The sequence below is a fragment of the Lolium rigidum genome, chromosome 2, assembly GCF_022539505.1.
Source record: "Lolium rigidum isolate FL_2022 chromosome 2, APGP_CSIRO_Lrig_0.1, whole genome shotgun sequence".
Lineage (NCBI taxonomy): Eukaryota > Viridiplantae > Streptophyta > Magnoliopsida > Poales > Poaceae > Lolium > Lolium rigidum.
This window is the reverse complement of record NC_061509.1, coordinates 6,968,723-6,986,306: the sequence shown is the minus strand read 5'-3', so window position 1 is coordinate 6,986,306 and position 17,584 is coordinate 6,968,723.

The following is a 17,584-nucleotide window of genomic DNA, read 5'->3' as shown; positions in this document are numbered from 1 at the left end:
ATAAACCTTGGGTATCCACTTAAGGGAAACTTGCTCGCTGTTCTACAAACCTCTTGCTCTTGGAGGCCCAACACTGTCTACAAGAATAGAAGCTCCCGTAGACATCAAGCACTTTTTCTGGCGCCGTTGCCGGGGAGGAAAGGTAAAAGGCTCTCATACTACGGTCGCAGGTAAAGTATTTTTCTGGCGCCGTCGTGTGTGTGCTCGAAGCTATTTCCTTTAGATCCTGCACTTGCATCTTTTTGTTTCTTGTTTACACTAGTTAGGCATAATGGAAAACAACAAAAAATTTAGTGAGCTTTTTAATCTTTTTCCTGATTTAGAATTGTTTGATGCGAAAATTAAAAAACCTATGGAACCTTATTTGCATGCTAGTAGCGATGTTATTAGTATGAATGCAATTACTGCTAATGCTATGAAGAAGTCTAAGCTTGGGGAAGCTAGTTTTTGTGGTCTTTTTAGCTTCCCATCTTTAGGGGAGAAAATTTGTTACGATAATGCTTTATCTCCCATATGCGATAACTCTAATAATGCTTCGATATTTTAAATCCACTCGCTGAAAGTATTCCGTATAAAATACCCATGAAAATTATTGAACGTGTTATGGACAACCACTATAAAGGGGATGGAACTGTCCATCCTAGAGATCATTCTACTGTTTTTGCACGAATTATGTGGGTTATTCAAGTGTGCAGGTATCTCTATGGATGAAGTGAGGAAGAAGCTATTCTCTGTTTCACTTGTCCGGTAAAGCAGCGCATTGGTATAAATTGTTGGAGAATAGGCATTCTCTTGGTTGGGAGGAAATTGCATCTCTCTTTTATTCTAAATTTTATCCTCCGCATGAAGTGCATATTGATAGGAATTATATTTATAACTTTTATCCTCGTGATGGAGAGAGTATTTCTCAAGCGTGGGGGAGATTGAAATCACTAATGCTCAAATGTCCCATTCATGAGCTCCCCGTAATGTTATTGTTAACAATTTTTATGCGAGGCTTTCAGGACAACACAAGGACTATCTGGACGCGTGTTCGGAGGGATCTTTCACAAGCAAGGAGGTTGAAGCTAGGTGGGACCTCCTTGATCGGATTGAGGAAAACGCTGAAGGATGGGAGAACAATGAAGGTAAAGAGTCAGGTATAAATTATGATTATGAATGCGTTGAAGCTTTTATGGATACCGATAAATTTCGAAATATGAGTGCTACTTATGGTCTTGACTCTCAAGTTGCTGCAAATCTTTATAAAGCCTTTGCTTCTCATTTTGAATTGCCTAAAAATAATTTTGATAAGTATCATGAACCTTTTAAAGAGGCTTGCATGAAGAATGAAATTGTTGTTAATTATTGCAATAAGCATGCTCAAACTCCTAAGAATGCTATTTCCTATAAGCATGTTAATTTTTGTGGAATACATAGACCTTGTGGAATTAATCAAATCAAAGATGAATATTGCATCCATCATGCTAATGAAAAAACTAGAAAGTGGTTTAGGGCTCTAGATGATCTTGGTAAAAAGTTTGTGCCCTCTATCCTTTTATTTGTGAAGTTTGCCATGAAGTGGGTCATTTTAATTTTCAATGCTCCTCCGAGTGATATTTTGAACCCAATGAGTGCTGCAAATTTGTATTGTGATGATGAAATTACTCCTAATCAGCATGATGAACTTACTTTATTTTTGGGGTGTGAAGAACTGTCGAGAAAAATCTCTTTGTTACATATGAGTGATCTTGATATTGATGATGTCCTGCATGGGTGTTTTTCTTATTGCATTGATAATAGCCATACAAATACTTACATACAAAATATTTTAGAAGATGACACCTTGCCAAAATATGATAGGACCGCTGTGTGTTTTCAACTAATTAACGAAAAGGATGGATCCTCCCAAGTTTCTTCTATTGTTTACGAAAGTAAATCAGGTTATGCGGACAAGCCACCCTTCAAGCCTCTTCTTCCCGAAGAAGGGAACGAGGAGAAGGAAGAGAAAAAGAAGAAGAAGGGAATGAATAAGAAGAAGAAGGGGAATAAAAAGAAAGAGGTAACATCATATCCCCGCGTATATGAGATAACAATAGGTAACCGTAAGTATGTTGCTCCTAATGATTATTGTGATAATGAATCTGAATACGATGATCTTCCTATGCCCTTTACATACATTAGCGATCATGATTTGAATGAGCACACTACTTTTGATATTACAAATCTCTGGGAAACTAATTCTGAAAATGATGATAATAATTGCCATAGTGTCGGTGCTATCCATGCTTCCTCCCATAATGATATAGAAAGCTCTAAGCTCGGGGAAGAGGTGTTTGAAAATCCTTTTGCTACTGGTCATTATGTTCTTGATACATCTCCTTCTAATAACAATGATGGTATGGACACAGATAAACCGACTGCGAAAGATAACTATTCTATTTCTTATGATGACACTGTGCCTCCGATCTTTGATGATTATTATAAAGAATGCTATGATATAGGTTATAACTATCCTTATGAAACTTGTCATAGTCATGATTGGGTTACCAAAAACAATTCCCTTAATATGCAACTTGTTTACCATGTTCAAATTCTTGATAATAATCCTGCTCCAATTACTATTAATGAGAATAACTCTTCTTATGCCAAATTTAATGATACTTCTATGCATATGAACCATGATAAGAATGTTTTAAGTGATGGGTATATTGTGGATTTCATCAATGATGCTACTGAAAGTTATTATGAGAGAGGGAAATATGGTTATATGCATCTTAATAATATTAAGTTTCCCCTCTTTATGTTGAGAATCTTGAAGTTACTCGTGTTTTATTCTCTTATGCTTGTCACTTTGTTCTTCATGAATTCATTTGTGTACAAGGCTCCTCTTCATAGGAAGCATGTTAGACTTAAATGTGTTTTGGATTTGCTTCTTGATGCTCTCTTTTTGCTCCGGATACTATTTCTCGCGAGCGCAACATTAAAACTGCTGAGCCCATCTTAATGGCTATAAAGAAAGAACTTCTTGGGAGATAACCCATGTGTTTATTTTGCTACAGAACTTTGTTTTATATTTGTGTCTTGGAAGTTGTTTACTACTGTAGCAACCTCTCCTTATCTTAGTTTTGTGTTTTGTTGTGCCAAGTAAAGTCTTTGATAGTAAAGTAAGTACTAGATTTGGATTACTGCGCAGTTCCAGATTTCTTTGCTGTCACGAATCTGAGCCCACTGCCCTGCAGGAAGCTCAGAAAATTATGCCAATTTACGTGCATGATCCTCAGATATGTACGCAACTTTCATTCAATTTGAGCATTTTCATTTGAGCAAGTCTGGTGCCATTTTAAAATTCGTCAATACGAACTGTTCTGTTTTGACAGATTCTGCCTTTTATTTCGCATTGCCTCTTTCGCTATGTTGGATGAATTTCTTTGATCCACTAATGTCCAGTAGCATTATGCAATGTCCAGAAGTGTTAAGAATGATTGTGTCACCTCTGAATATGTCAATTTATATTGTGCACTAACCCTCTAATGAGTTGTTTCGAGTTTGGTGTGGAGGAAGTTTTCAAGGGTCAAGAGAGGAGGATGATATACTACGATCAAGGAGAGTGAAAGCTCTAAGCTTGGGGATGCACCCGGTGGTTCATCCCTGCATATATCAAGAAGACTCAAGCGTCTAAGCTTGGGGATGCCCAAGGCATCCCCTTCTTCATCGACAACATTATCGGGTTCCTCCCCGAAACTATATTTTTATTCGGCCACATCTTATGTACTTTACTTAGAGCGTCTGTTTGTTTGTTTCTATTTTTGTTTGTGTTTGAATAAATTGGATTACATCATGCTTGTGTGGGAGAGAGACACGCTCCGCTGGTTCGAATGAACACATGTGTTCTTAGCTCATAATATTCATGGCGAAGTTTCCTCTTCGTTAAATTGTTATATGGTTGGAATTGGAAAATGATACATGTAGTAATTGCTATAAATGTCTTGGGTAATGTGATACTTGGCAATTGTTGTGCTCATGTTTAAGCTCTTGCATCATATGCTTTGCACCCATTAATGAAGAAATACATAGAGCATGCTAAAATTTGGTTTGCATATTTGGTTTCTCTAAGGTCTAGATAATTTCTAGTGTTGAGTTTGAACAACAAGGAAGACGGTGTAGAGTCTTATAATGCTTTCAATATGTCTTTTATGTGAGTTTTGCTGCACCGGTTCATCCTTGTGTTTGTTTCAAATAGCCTTGCTAGCCTAAACCTTGTATCGAGAGGGAATACTTCTCATGCATCCAAAATACTTGAGCCAACCACTATGCCATTTGTGTCCACCATACCTACCTATACTACATGGTATTTTCCCGCCATTCCAAAGTAAATTGCTTGAGTGCTACCTTTAAAATTCCATCATTCACCTTTGCAATATATAGCTCATGGGACAAATAGCTTAAAAACTATTGTGGTATTGAATATGTAATTATGCACTTTATCTCTTATTAAGTTGCTTGTTGTGCGATAACCATGTTTATCGGGGAACGCCATCAACTCATTGTTGAATTTCATGTGAGTTGCTATGCATGTTCGTCTTGTCCGAAGTAAGGGCGATCTACACCGAGTTGAATGGTTTGAGCATGCATATTGTGAGAGAAGAACATTGGGCCGCTAACTAAAGCCATGATTCATGGTGGAAGTTTCAGTTTTGGACAAATATCCTCAAATCTCTAATGAGAAAAGAATTAATTGTTGTCAAATGCTTAAAGCATTAAAAGAGGAGTCCATTATCTGTTGTCTATGTTGTCCCGGTATGGATGTCTAAGTTGAGAATAATCAAAAGCGAGAAATCCAAATGCGAGCTTTCTCCTTAGACCTTTGTACGGGCGGCATAGAGGTACCCCTTTGTGAAACTTGGTTAAAGCATATGTATTGCGGTGATAATCCAGGTAGTCCAAGCTAATTAGGACAAGGTGTGGGCACTATTGGTACACTATGCATGAGGCTTGCAACTTATAAGATATAATTTACATGATGCATATGCTTTATTACTACCGTTGACAAAATTGTTTCATGTTTTCAAAATCAAAGCTCTAGCACAAATATAGCAATCGATGCTTTTCCTCTATGAGGACCATTCTTTTACTTTTATTGTTGAGTCGGTTCACCTATTTCTCTCCACCTCAAGAAGCAAACACTTGTGTGAATCGTGCATTGATTCTTACATATTTGCATATTGCATTTGTTATATTGCTTTGCATTGACAATTATCCATGAGATATACATGTTACAAGTTGAAAGCAACCGCTGAAACTTAATCTTCTTTTGTGTTGCTTCAATACCTTTACTTTGAATTATTGCTTTATGAGTTAACTCTTATGCAAGACTTATTGATGCTTGTCTTGAAGTGCTATTCATGAAAAGTCTTTGCTTTATGATTCACTTGTTTACTCATGTCATACACATTGTTTTGATCGCTGCATTCTCTACATATGCTTTACAAATAGTATGATCAAGTTTATGATGGCATGTCACTCCAGAAATTATCTTTGTTATCGTTTTACTCGCTCGGGACGAGCGGAACTAAGCTTGGGGATGCTGATACGTCTCCAACGTATCGATAATTTCTTATGTTCCATGCCACATTATTGATGTTATCTACATGTTTTATGCACACTTTATGTCATATTCGTGCATTTTACGGAACTAACCTATTAACAAGATGCCGAAGTGCCGGTTCTGTTTTCTACCTGTTTTTGGTTCCGGAAAGGCTGTTCGGGCAATATTCTCGGAATTGGACGAAATCAACGCCAAACCTCCTATTTTTCCCGGAAGGCTCCGAACACCGAAGGAGAGTCGGAGGAGAGCCGGGGGGCCCCACACCATAGGGCCGCGCGGGCCGGGGTCCGGCCGCGCCGGCCTAGGGTGAGGCCACCTGTCGGCCCTCTGCGCCGCCTCTTCGCCTATAAAACCCCTTTCGACCTAAAAACGCGGTACCAATTGACGAAACTCCGAGAAAGACTCCAGGGGCGCCGCCACCGTCGCGAAACTCCAATTCGGGGGACAGAACTCTGTTCCGGCACCCTGCCGGAGCGGGGAAGTGCCCCCGGAAGGCTTCTCCATCGCCACCGCTGCCATCTCCACCGCCATCTTCATCACCGCTGCTGCTCCCATGAGGAGGGAGTAGTTCTCCATCGAGGCTCGGGGCTGTACCGGTAGCTATGTGGTTAATCTCTCTCCATGTACTTCAATACAATGATCTCATGAGCTGCTTTACATGATTGAGATTCATCCGAGTTTTGTATCACTACTATCCATGTGCTACTCTAGTGATTTGTTATTAAAGTAGTTTATTCCTCCTGCATGTGTGCAAAGGTGACGATGCGTGCACCGTGTTAGTACTTGGTTTATGCTATGATCATGATCTCTTGTAGATTATGGAGTTAACTATTGCTATGATAATATTGATGTGATCTATTCCTCCTACATATGCATGAAGGTGACGAGTGTGCATGCTATGCTAGTACTTGGTTTAGTAGCGTTGATCTATCTTACACTAAAGGTTACTTAAACATGAGCATTATTGTGGAGCTTGTTAACTCCGGCATTGAGGGTTCGTGTAATCCTACGCAATGTGTTCATCATCCAACAAAAGTGTAGAGTATGCATTTATACTGTTACTGTTATGTGATCAATGTTGAGAGTGTCCACTAGTGAAAGTGTAATCCCTAGGCCTTGTTCCTAAATACTGCTGAGTTACTACTCGCTGCGTTACTACTGCTACATTACTACTTGCTTGTTTACTTGTTTTACTGCGTTACTACTGCTGCAATACCACCACCATCAACTACACGCCAAGCACTTTTCTGCCACCGTTGCTACTGCTCATACTTATTTATACCACCTGTATTTCACTATCTCTTCGCCGAACTAGTGCACCTATTGGGTGTGTTGGGGACACAAGAGACTTCTTGCTTTGTGGTTGCAGGGTTGCATGAGAGGGATATCTTTGACCTCTTCCTCCCTGAGTTCGATAAACCTTGGGTATCCACTTAAGGGAAACTTGCTGCTGTTCTACAAACCTCTGCTCTTGGAGGCCCAACACTGTCTACAAGAATAGAAGCTCCCGTAGACATCAAACCCCAAGAGGAAGGTATGATGCGCACAGCAGCAAGTTTTCCCTCAGAAAGAAACCAAGGTTTATCGAACCAGGAGGAGCCAAGAAGCACGTTGAAGGTTGATGGCGGCGGGATGTAGTGCGGCGCAACACCGAGAGATTCCGGCGCCAACGTGGAACCTGCACAACACAACCAAAGTACTTTGCCCCAACGAAACGAGTGAGGTTGTCAATCTCACCGGCTTGCTGTAACAAAGGATTAACCGTATTGTGTGGAAGATGATTGTTTGCGAGAGAAAATAGTAAAAACAACTATTGCGGCAGATTTGTATTTCGAGTATTAAAGAATGGACCGGGGTCCACAGTTCACTAGAGGTGTCTCTCCCATAAGATAAAAGCATGTTGGGTGAACAAATTACAGTCGGGTAATTGACAAATAGAGAGAGCATAACAATGCACATACATGACATGATAAGTATAGTGAGATTTAATTGGGCATTACGACAAAGTACATAGACCGCCATCCAAGCTGCATCTATGCCTAAAAAGTCCACCTTCGGGTTATCATCCGAACCCCTCCGGTATTAAGTTGCTAACAACGAGACAATTGCATTAAGTATGGTGCGTAATGTAATCAACAACTACATCCTCGGACATAGCGCCAATGTTTTATCCCTAGTGGCAACAGACACAACACAACCTTAGGGGTTTCGTCACTCCCCAGGTGTCAATGCGGGCATGAACCCACTATCGAGCATAAATACTCCCTCTTGGAGTTAAAAGCAAAAACTTGGCCAGAGCCTCTACTAGTAACGGAGAGCATGCAAGATAATAAACAACACATATGTAATAACTTGATAATTAACATGACATGGTATTCTCTATCCATCGGATCCCGACAAACACAACGTATAGAATTACAGATAGATGATCTTGATCATGTTAGGCAGCTCACAAGATCCAACAATGAAGCACAATGAGGAGAAGACAACCATCTAGCTACTGATATGGACCCATAGTCCAGGGGTGAACTACTCACTCATCACTCCGGAGGCGACCATGGCGGTGTAGAGTCCTCCGGGAGATGAATCCCCTCTCCGGCAGGGTGCCGGAGGAGATCTCCAGAATCCCCCGAGATGGGATCGGCGGCGGCGGCGTCTCAGTAAGGTTTTCCGTATCGTGGCTTTTCGCATCAGGGGTTTCGCGACGGAGGCTTTAAGTAGGCGGAAGGGCAGAGTCGGGGGCCAGACGAGGGGGCCACACCATAGGGCGGCGCGGGCCCCCCCTGGGCCGCGCCGCCTTGTGGTGTCGCCACCTCGTGGCCCCACTTCGTATGTTCTTCGGTCTTCCGGAAGCTCCGTGGAAAAATAGGACCACGGGTCTTTGTTTCGTCCAATTCCGAGAATATTTCGTTACTAGGATTTACTGAAACCAAAAACAGCAGAAAACGAGAGCGGCACTTCGGCATCTTGTTAATAGGTTAGTTCCAGAAAATGCACGAATATGACATAAAGTGTGCATAAAACATGTAGGTATCATCAATAATATGGCATAGAACATAAGAAATTATCGATACGTCGGAGACGTATCAACTACCTTGTTGATTTCCGAGAGCTGAGGGACAGACCTGCTAATTGGCGCCGGAAACGCAAGCGTGAGGATCCGGATGATATCTACGACGAAACAGATCGCCCTTGGAACATTGCACAGCTACGTCCTTTCCACACTTAGCATAGAATTGCATACCTTGTAACAATATTATACATGATCAATGAAATAAAGCTTTTGGTTTACTCTATGAGTCATTTACCTCCTTTACTTGTTCATTTTTTAGATCGTGTATGTTTTCCGACTAAAACCGCGAGTCTGGATATTTCCGCCTAGGCGTGTATGAAAGTTGTGATTTTCAAAAATCGTCCCTTAGGACGTAAGCTTAAGTTTTCTGATTAAATTGTTATCTGTTGCGAACTCGTGGATTCCTGGTAGCGATTTGCGGCACCTATGCTTGGGGGCTTGTTTCCGCGGTTATTGACGGATTACCATTGGGTTTCTTCGCCGCTGGCGAGCGTTTCCGGCTAAGGTCCTCTGGCTCGTGGAAGGTCAAGCGATTAAGCCGGAAAACAACGACATCAGCACTTGCTTTCCCACATAAAACGAAACATGCAGGATAATATTAAAGGATAGCAGGATAAGTTGTTTCCGCCCATGCATAATTGTTTCGTCCCTAACTACTTAAGAATTTAAAAGTCTTATTACAAACCCACTTTGGGGCCAAAATGATGCATTGTTTTTCCCGCAGGAATAAAAAGTTGTCACTCCCCCTTGGCCGGAGAAGTCTTGCCTTCTGGATCTTCTTTCTCGGCATCTTCGGCCGGAGATGACACGTCTTCATCACTTTCTTCTTCTGCAGCTGCAGCGCTGGTCTTGGGTTCCTCTTGGGGAGCGCCCTTGGAGCTGGTCCAGGTGAACTGGGAGCCGGATTCCGCAGGGCGTGCTTCCGCGTCGAGTTTCGCTTGAAGTTCCACTTCCAAGGGTTCGTCCGCAGGAAGCACGAACTTGTCGTAGAATTTGTCATGCCGGATCCTGCGCGCGATGCGGGTGTCGTAGCCGTTTACTGCGTCTAAGAGCGCATTGACATCCGCGTCCGAGGGAACTGCAGCGGTCACCTGGTCAAGATCAAGCTCCGGGTTGTGCGCCAAGCACATGGTCAAGGCCATCGCAGCTGCGCCTCGGGCGAGATGATGCTTGAAGATCCTTCACCGGCTCCGGCAGAACGTCCATCTTTCCAACAAGCTTGCGAACGTCGCAAGTGCGACTCCTCTTGATGGATAGGTTATAGCATATCTTGCGGGAGGCGGAGATGAGATCTTTGCAGTCATCACCTGCAAGTTGAAGAAGGTCATCCCGCGGGAACAAATTCCGGCGCTGTTCCGGATACCCAAGCGGCTCTGCATAAAACAGTCAGGATATAAGCATGCAATTTGAGCATAAAGTAAAAAGTCGGAGCAAATATCTGGACAAGGTTTCAGTATAAGTACCCAAGATGTTCTCATTGAGCAAATCCCAGTGCTGCTCCGCGGTCTCCATATACTTCCGGAGTCCATTGAGCTCTTTTTGCTGCCTTTTGATGGTCTCGCTGTCAACATTTTTCTTCAATATCAGCTCGCCCTTTTCCCTGATGAACTCGGAGTTTTTCTCCGCCAGCTGCTTCTCGGCCTGCTCCCTCTTTAGTTCCGCCTCCTTTAGTTTCGTTTCCAAATCTTGGTACGAGGAGCGCAGGTTCTCAAGTTCGGATGAGGCTGTAGCAAGGGAAAAGGATGCGCCTATAATAAAGTAAGTTAAAAACAAGTTCAAAGTCGGAATATGACTAATGACGAATGAGACGGAAACCAACCTTGGGCATCCGCCAGTTGTTTCGACAGTTCCGCATTCTCATTTTTCAGAGTCCGGATATTTTCCGCCTGACTCAGAGTAACGCGGCGCTGCAGCGCAATGTTCTTGTGAAGCTCGTAATGCAGCGCCTGCTGTTCCTGTAAAACATAAACAGTGCAGGAGTAAAAGTTCCGCCTGTAGCAGTGGTTTCTTTCCAAGCATCATTGCCGGAATCTTTCCGCCATAATGCTTGGGGGCTACTGGTCCAATTTTAAAAAAAAAACTTTCCCGGAAGTAATTTCTCTCTAAGCATCTAAGCGCTAACTATTATTTGAGTTTCCGCATACATGCTTGGGGGCTACTGGGGAGTACCTTTTGCTTGCAGATGAGCTTGTCGAAGAATTGGCCGACATCCTTCTTAAAATCTTGAATCTCCGATGTCGCGGCGTCAGGTTTCCCCCAGGCGTTGTTCAGCATGGCGTTGAGCAGGTCTTGTTCAAGCTCCCATTTCTCCGCCTCGGACAGCTTGTTGAAAAACTTGGTAGCATACGCCTTGGGGGTGGAAGTGATGTCAGCCGGATCTCCAAAGTTCTTCGGAAAAACGACGATGTCGCCGGCGCCGTCTCCGGCCTTCTCAGAAGAAGTGACTTCAGCCTCTCCTTGGCCTTGTTCTTCCGCATCTTCTTGGGCAGGGCCTTTGGCCGCTGGATCTTCTCCACCTACCTTCTCGCTGCTAACCGGAATTATTTCCGGTGGAGTGTTTGCGGCAGGAGGGGGAGACGGATCAGCCTGAGGGGTAGGATGAGAGGCACTTGGCGGAGCTGGAGTAGCAGGACCGACTGCCGGAGATTTTTTCATGTACTTAGTAATGGGCTCTTGGCTGGCGGTTCGCGTAGCGGTGGTACTCGGATTTCTGTAAACAAGTGAAAGGGGTGGAATAAGAAATAATTTCGCCAACATAAAGGTGCACCATATTCGGAAACTTACGAGGCGCCGGGGATGACGGGGCGCGTGCGTTTGCCAGCTGTTTCCAGCATTTTCAGGCGTGCACGTTCCGCTTTCCTCGAGTCTAGCGGAGGTGGCTTTACGGTTCTTGACTTCTTGGCGGAGGCCTCGCCGCTAGCTCCGGCCTCTGAGCCGGAAGCTTTGGCGCGGGGACGCTTCGAAGGACGAGGGGCCGCCTTGCGGGGTGCCTGTTCCTCTTCCTCCTCATCGTCATCCGGAACCTCCTCCGCCGCGTCGCCACTGACGGGGACACGAATGATGGTGCGGAAGTTTTCCTCCGCCAAAGTGTTGAGCTGGGAGGAACATGCATAGAAGTTAAAGTTAATATCCAAAAAACTTGTGAAGATTGAAGGAACGAAAAGAACAGAGCTTACCGGAGGACACTGGTCGTTTGTATAAATGTCCTTGGTCAGTTCCGGGACCTGTTGGCCCCTGGAAATCTTCACCAAAGTCTTGAACCTTCTCTTCAGGGAGTCGGCCGGAAGATCATGGCGGGTAACCCGGAGGAGATCGTCCGCCCCGGTATAAGTGCACATCAAGCGTGCGTTGTGGCGCAGGGGCTGGATCCTCCGAGAAAACCAGCTAAGTGTGAGCTGGGACCCGGTCAGTCCATCGTGGACTAGCCAGGAGATTCTCCGCGTTGCCTTCTCCAGAATTGGGGTGTGGGCGAGCGAAGGAACGAAGCTCCAGCTCGCGAGTTCTTCCGGAGGCTTGTTGACAAGCCGGGGAGGCCTTCATGGACCTTCGGAACCGAAGCGTTCTTCTCATAGAACCATCCGGCGTTCCGATACCGGACGGATTCATGCGAGTCGTGGGGAGGATACATACGGCTAGTGCGGAGCATGAACGTCATGCTCCCACAGTTCACCATTGCTTTGTCCTTGGTTTCTTTCTTCACCCGGAAGAAGAACTGCCATAGTCTGATATCTGGTCGGATCCCAAGGTGCCCTTCGCAGAGAGTTACGAAGTTGGACAGGAGGAGGTATGAGTTTGGGCAGATGTTGTGGGGCTGGAGCCCGTATGTGTTGAGGACGGAGAGAAAGAATTCCGAACGGGGAAGTGAAAGTCCGCGTTCCACCCAAGCCTTGGTCATAACGATTTCTCCGGCTTCAGGCTTGGGGACGTCGGAGTCACGAGTGAAACTCCGGTGAGAGGAGATCATGCCCTCGTTCTGGAGCTCTCTAAGCTCCACATCGGTAGTTGCGCAAGGCCACCACCGACCCCGCTCTCCTTCCCGGATCCGGGCCTTGGATGCCTTCTTGTTTTCCGTCTCCTGTACTTTGGCTGCCATCCTAGCTTGTCCCTCGAGTTCTTCTTGAAGCTCTTTGAGGAGGGGATCCGGCTTGGCGCGGTGCTGGAAGATGCGGAAAATGGTTGAGCTAGCCTGATGTCGGAAACATATGGTGGTAGGAATGCTATGGGATCCGGACATATTGGTTCTACTGGATTGGGATCCGGGCTACTCGGAGAGCTACCAGTACAGTGCGATGAATCAAGTGGCATGCTTCCGGCTGCGCCCATACAAATTGTTTGAGTACCCGGATCACTTAATCTATCTTCTACACTAAGTCTATCTTCTACAAGGCCGGCGCACTTACCGCTGATGGCGCGGTGGCTCGACGGAGCTCCGGTGAAGACGAGGTTGCCGAACTTGAAGAAAACTGCCCCGCGAAGACCACGAATCGGCGGCGGGGAGAAATTCCCGTTCAACCGCAGGAATCTTGGCGCGAAGGGGAGCTTGGACTGGCGGCTCGCGGAGTTCACCGTGGCGAAGTTCGCCGGGATCGAGATCCGTTGGGCGGCGCGGCGCGAGGAGGAAGACGAAGTGGTGAGGAGAGGTGAAAGAATGGAAATTTACCGAGCCACGGGGTATTTATAGGCCACGTGCGGAGATTCGGGATTCGGATCCGACGGTGGAAACGGAACGGTCGCACCGTTGGATGGATGACACGTGTATTAGGTCAAATGCGGTAAGACAACGTGGAGGTAATTTGACCATGCGCCCCCGAAATTTCCGGCTAAAGATTGGCATTTGCGAAAATTTAGCGCGGGAAAAAAAGGAGGTTGTGCGCGGGAAAAATGGAATCTCCGTTGTGATACCTAATCTAAAGACGAAGGAATTCCGAGTGAATGAACCCGGAATCAAGTAGAAGTTTTTGAAGCTCTCCAAGATTCTCTTCGGATCCGAGCTGAATGAAGTCGGAAGAATGATGAATCTCGGAGAACTTCGGGGGCTACTGTTGTGGGTATACTTTATGGGTATATCAACAGCATGGCCTAGATCCGGCAAGCCCGGGTGGCCCATAGATGGTGGTGATGCATGTGGCCCATCGGGCGGCCCAGTTGCTGTAGATCCTGAAGGATGAAGTCCAGCCCAGGAACTAGAAGCCGGATCTCTACCGACCTACGAAGGAGGCCGGATCCGTGACGGCCCATGAAGTATTCGGATCCAGCACGTACTTGGAGGAAGGCGGATCCTTGACGTACACGGCAAGACATTGTACCGTAGTTAGGCAACTTGTATTCCGGCTAGGACTCTCCATGTAAACCCTAGATCCGTGCGCCTTTATAAGCCGGATCCCGGAAGCCCTAGAGGCACAACCACAACTCATTGTAACAACGCGAAAGCGCCCAGATAATTCCAGACAAGCAGCAGTAGGCCCCTGTCATCGTGCAGGTGTTCCGAAGCTGGGTAACTCGCGTACCACCGTCCCGTGTGCACTCCGCCCTATGGCCCCTACTTCTTCTCCCCCTCGTGAGGATCCCTCTTCCGAGGTACCGTCGATTAGGCAACGACAACCCATGATTCGTACGAGGTGTACGAATATATGGTGGTCCTGCTTGATCAAGATAAAGCTAAAGCGACCTACGACGATTTAGGGTTTTCACCGCATAATCGGATCATCCTACTCACGATTGGGCCTCGCGCTCGCGTACGGTGACCTTGAGCCGATCCTAGACAGGGCCTAAAAACCAACACGAGGTTGATCCCCGGAACATCCTATCTAGGGCTAGCAAACTCCACCCTACACGCCGCTGGATCCTCCAACCCTTTGTAAGGCATAACTATTGCGGATATTAAACTAATCCTTGAAGAACAAGGAGCAACCGTAACGGATCGGATCTACTAAACAATGATCAAGCGGGTTGCCGCCCCTACACCTAAGATAGGTGTAAGGGCGGCTAGATGCCTAAGGGTTGCACTACGACAGCATATGATACGAAGAACAATGCTAACCCTAACACATCTAAGATAACTACGTTGCTCGCCATCAAAAAGGCTTCGATACGAGCAACGCATGAACAACGTAATAAGCTTACGCTGCCTAGATCGCAAGATGCGATCTAGGCAGCATGGTGCTTACCAGGAGAAACCCTCGAGACGAAGGAGTTGGCGATGCGCCGAGATTTATTTGTGTTGAACGTTGGTTGTTGTTTATTTCATAAACCCTAGATACATATTTATAGTCCATAGACTTTCTAACGTGGGAATAATCCCAACCGTGCACGAGGCAAACTCTAACTAACCGACACGTAACCTACTATGTTACAGATACAAGGGCAAACTAGCCCAAACTTTGCATATAAGGCCGATTCACGTATTTCTTCTGTATGTAATCTTCAAGCCCATCTTGATCGCGGCCCACCTCTGACTCGGTCAAATTCTGGTGATAACACCGTTTCCATGTGGTCTGGGCCAAAACTTGGGCTGCTGCTGGGCTGCGGTGGTTGCTGTGTTGGCCTGCTATGGCCCGGCAGGTAAGCTCCTCTCTCTCTCTTTTCTATTTCTATTTTCTGTTTTTATTTGTCATTTGAATTCAAATTGAATTCTGGTTTGTTTTGCAGGTTCTAAATTATTTGAATATCAAAACAATTTGATAATGTTACTCACTGTATTGTTTTGTTTTTAAACAACCATTTTATAATTGATTAATTTTATGTTCTCATGAGACACAACTCAAAATTTAAAAATAGTTATAGATTTAGGGTTCATCTCAATTGCCTTTTAAATTTATGAATCAATTCTCTTTTAAAGGATCTCAAAATTGAGAACATGTGAAGGTGAACATATTCTATTGTGTTAATGCTTATTCATAGTGATTACTCACATATAATTTAATTATAACTAGAGTTTAGCAAATGGAAAAAGGTATGGAATTGGTTCATGATTTTATGTGGAGATTTGTTTCTAAGAGTTTAACAAAATGGTTGGATCAACTCTATATTTTTGAACCGAAAATAGTAGGAGAGGCTCCTACTATGGTGTTGTATTAAATACAAAATTTACATCATCTCGGGTGCATACACCCACTTTACATCAGATCACAAGATAAATCACAAGATAAATCAAAGTCTATCTATAAAGGAAGAGATTGTATTTTCCAGGTTGTGGTTAACCCTGAACCTTAGGAGATTAATATCTAGTACTACCCTTGCCTTCCAGGATTCTGCTGAGGGTGTGATTCCCTTAAATATGTAGTTATTCCTTTCTTTCCAAATCCCCCAAGCAGCTATAGTGAAGATCTCAAAGAAAAGGCTCCCCTGGAAGGCTGATTTAGCTTGAGTCAACATGTCAAATCTGCTCACATCACTGTTCCAGTATATATTTATCCTTGACCAACATGAAGTGCTAAAGGGGCAAGTAATGAACAGATGTTCTAACGTTTCTTCATCACCAGAAGTACAAAGTGCACAGGAATAATTATTGCCAATGTTGAAATGTCTTCGTTTCAGCATATTTCTGGTATTTAGGCGATCCACAAGTAACAACCAAGAAAATACCTTGAGTTTCGGCCACAACTTGGATTTCCAAATCCATGAAAAAGGAGTGGGAGGATCCACCAATCTGAACATAAATTTATAATACTTCCTAGATGTGTATGAATTTCCCCAATTAAAAGTCCATGAATCATTGTTACTTTGAGAGATAGTCAAATCCTGAGTGACTTGCTGTATTTCATGAAATTCCTGAAAAGCTTCAGGGGATAGTGGCAAATGAAACATATCTTCCATATTAGTCAATGAGCAGAAATCTTTAACCGAAATATCCTCATTCAGCACATAAGAAAATAAACATTGATATTGTTCTTGCATAATACAGTTATTCCATTCGTCTTTCCAAAATAGTGCCGTATCACCTTGACCAATCTGACAAGCCGCAATGCCTCTAAATATTGGAGATAATTTCATGACAGATTTCCACCAAAAGGAGCCACAAATATTAGAGGCATGTGGTACTGTATTCTGATAATAAGTGGACCAAATCAATTTCACCCATGGGATGTCTTTCTTGTTGTAAAACTTATCTAAAAATTTAAGCATTAATCCTTGATTCTGAATTTTCATATTGAGGACACCCAAACCACCTTTATTTTTTGGTTTGCACACCATATCCCAGGCAGCCAGAGAAAAAACACTTTTCACCATCATCCATCTTCTTACTCCATACCACTCTTCTTCTTATCTTTTCGATGTGATTCAAGATTTTTGGATTTATTTCAATAGTACACATAGTGTAATTGGCAATAGAAGTAAGGATTGCATTAACATAAGTCAATTTGCTAGCATGAGACATCAAGAGAGTTGTACTGGACACTCTTCTTTCAATTCTGTCAACCAGTGGAAGCATTTCAATCACTATTGGTTTAGTGGTACCCATAGGAAGGCCTAAATATGTGAATGGCATGGATGCAACAGCACAACCAAAAATATTAGCAAGTTCTAAAGCTCTCTGGTCTGAGATATTAAGTGGTACAAGATTGGACTTCTGAAAATTTATTTTTAACCCTGTTGAAGTAGCATAGTCAATGAGCACATTTTTCAGATGGGCCACCTCAACTGGATTAGCTTGCATAACCAGAATTGTATCATCGGCATATTGAATAATCGGAAAACTTTCACCATATGGCAGTGGCAATGACAGCCTGCCTTCCCTTAGTTCTTTATTAATAACAACTTGCAACAATTCAGCGGCAGCTACAAACAATAGAGGTGATAATGGATCACCTTGTCTCACCCCTCGTTTGCAATGAAAATCTTTTCCTGCTACTCCATTTAATAGAATTGAGGAATGTCCAGAGGATAGAATACCTTTGATCCATCTAAGCCACAAATCATCAAAA